Raw genomic sequence first — 2,158 nt, forward strand, 5'->3', positions numbered from 1 at the left:
CGGCCGAGGGCCCTGCGTGGGTGCGGGCGTGTGAGTGTGTGTGTGTGAGTGTGTGTCGCTCCGGGTCCACGCTCATGCACACACCCACACGCCCACACTCAGGGTCTGCCCCCTCGGCCGGCGTGAACCTCCGCGGAGCCTGCCTGGATCTCCCAAACTATCCAGTCCTGGCACCAAGCAAGTCTGGAAAAGTGCCTCAGTGGCTCGGGGCCAAGTCAGAGGCGGGCTGCAGGGCCCCCCAGCCCGAGCACGGAGGGAGCAGGTCCCTGTAAGACAGAGGCCTCTTCCCAGGGTGCGCCTGCCCTCAGCCTTGGCACAGGGAGCTCAGGCCTTGACCTCCCCGCTCCCTCGCCTTACCCCTCCTCCAGCAGCCGACCCACGCCCTGCCTGCTCTTCCAGTCCAGCCAACACTCTAAACAGGCACCGCCTCCATTCGCAGCCCCCGGGATGAGTCCCACTCCCTACCCCAGCTCCCCAGGCCCCCTCTACCCAGTCAGCTAGCCCTCGCCCCTGCCATCCGGTGAGTATTTCCAGGCACCTCAGACCAGGCGCCTGAACGTCACTGCCTTTTCCTAAGTAGGAAGACATCTCTCTAGGGGCTGAGAGCATTAGCTATGCCCTACTGATCCCATCGGTTCCCGTCCTAAACATCTTGAAGGACACAAGCAGGTGGCTTTTTAAATCAGTGTCCTCTGAACTCCCTGTGACCTCAGCCAACCTGTGACAACTGAGAATGAGACAGCCTCTATCCTCAGAGCCTCTTTTGCCCTCTCTGCAGCCCAGTGGCTCCTTCTCTACCTCACTCATATGCCTGTGTCCCCTCCCTCCTTTCTTCCATCAAGCCTGAGCTTGGGAAATAATCTGATAAACTTCTTACATTGTAACCTTTAAGTGAAGGAATGAGACTTTAGGGATGGATTTGAGGCACAAGTGAGCCAATGCAGAAGGAATTTGAGGGTGGGAGGGGGCCTTCTTGAATCTGAGCGATTCAGACCATAAAAGTAAACTTGTCTTTCTTTATTTGACCAGGCTTATCTCAAACTTGGTTTCTCTTTTATTAATATCAAACACAATATATTTCAATCCAGTAAATATCTGAGGGACAGAAACGAACCTAGATGCTGTTGGTCATAGTCTTGGAGGACAGAATGGCAGAAGTAAATACTCCATAAATACATGCAATAGAAATCTGTGCAAAGTGCCAAAAACGTAGAAGAGGGAGCAGTTATTTCACTGGAAGGAGTGGGGCAGATTAAGGAAAAATTCACAATGAAAGAGAACATTAGACATTGGGTATCTAGAGGAATAGGAGTTTGCCAGGCAGCTGGAGGAAGGGCAGCACCAGGGCAGAGGAACCAACGTAAGCAAAGGCAGGGAGATGTGAAGAGTTACGGGGAATGGAGAAAAGACTGGTGAGGCAGGAGTAGAGGGCACTGAGAGTTGCAAGAGGTGGAGAGAGATTGGAGCTGGATTATGATGGGAAGTGCAAAGATATTTACACCTAATGGTTTTTAAACAGGGGCGGAAGTAGGTCCAAAAATGCCTGGCAGTCACACAGAGAATAGGCTGAAGCCTGGGTGCATAGACTTGTCAAGCCTTATACAAACTCACACAAACTGTTACAACCTGATTAAGAGCCTCTCATACAGAGATTTTATTCCTGGTCCTTCGCTGACCAACACTTTTTTTTTTTTTTTTTAACTGGGGGAGATGACCTCACACAGGATATCATGCTAACCAAATTTTTATTCTGCCAACTGAGGCCATTTTTTAAAAAAAATCCATCTACTGTCACTACTGTTTCATAAAATGAAAGGCATTTTAATACCAAGAAAAAGCACAAAGGCTAAACTTGCAAGATGAAGGCAGTCTTTTACATTTAATAAATTTAGATTTATGAAAAACTTGCGATCTTGTCCTCATTTTTCTCTATCATCACAGACTTGCCCCAGTCCTGCAGGTGGGGTTTGGAAAAAAAGCATCCAAATCAGTTTGTCCATCCTAGCTTTACAGAGGAGCAGGTGTAAGCGCAGTGAGGATGAGCAAGTTCTGTGCCCACAAAAGGATGCTGGGACCACAGGCCACATCTCTTGACGCCTGCAGGGCACAACTCTTCCCACCTCTGAATACCATTGCTCTCACCTCTCATTATTCTCCA

General features: G+C 49.7%; 1 protein-coding gene across 1 annotated transcript in view; it reads left to right on the forward strand.

Annotated features, from left to right (window-relative positions):
• Positions 1–279: 279 nt before the first annotated feature.
• FAM114A1 (family with sequence similarity 114, member A1) overlaps positions 280–2,158 on the forward strand; it is an 82,773-nt gene continuing 80,894 nt past the window's right edge. Inside the window, exon 1 of the mRNA XM_011983537.1 lies at positions 280–520. The gene's annotated coding sequence lies outside the window, so the exon portion shown is untranslated. The remainder of the gene's footprint in view (positions 521–2,158) is intronic.

The sequence above is a fragment of the Mandrillus leucophaeus genome, unplaced genomic scaffold (assembly GCF_000951045.1).
Source record: "Mandrillus leucophaeus isolate KB7577 unplaced genomic scaffold, Mleu.le_1.0 Scaffold251, whole genome shotgun sequence".
Lineage (NCBI taxonomy): Eukaryota > Metazoa > Chordata > Mammalia > Primates > Cercopithecidae > Mandrillus > Mandrillus leucophaeus.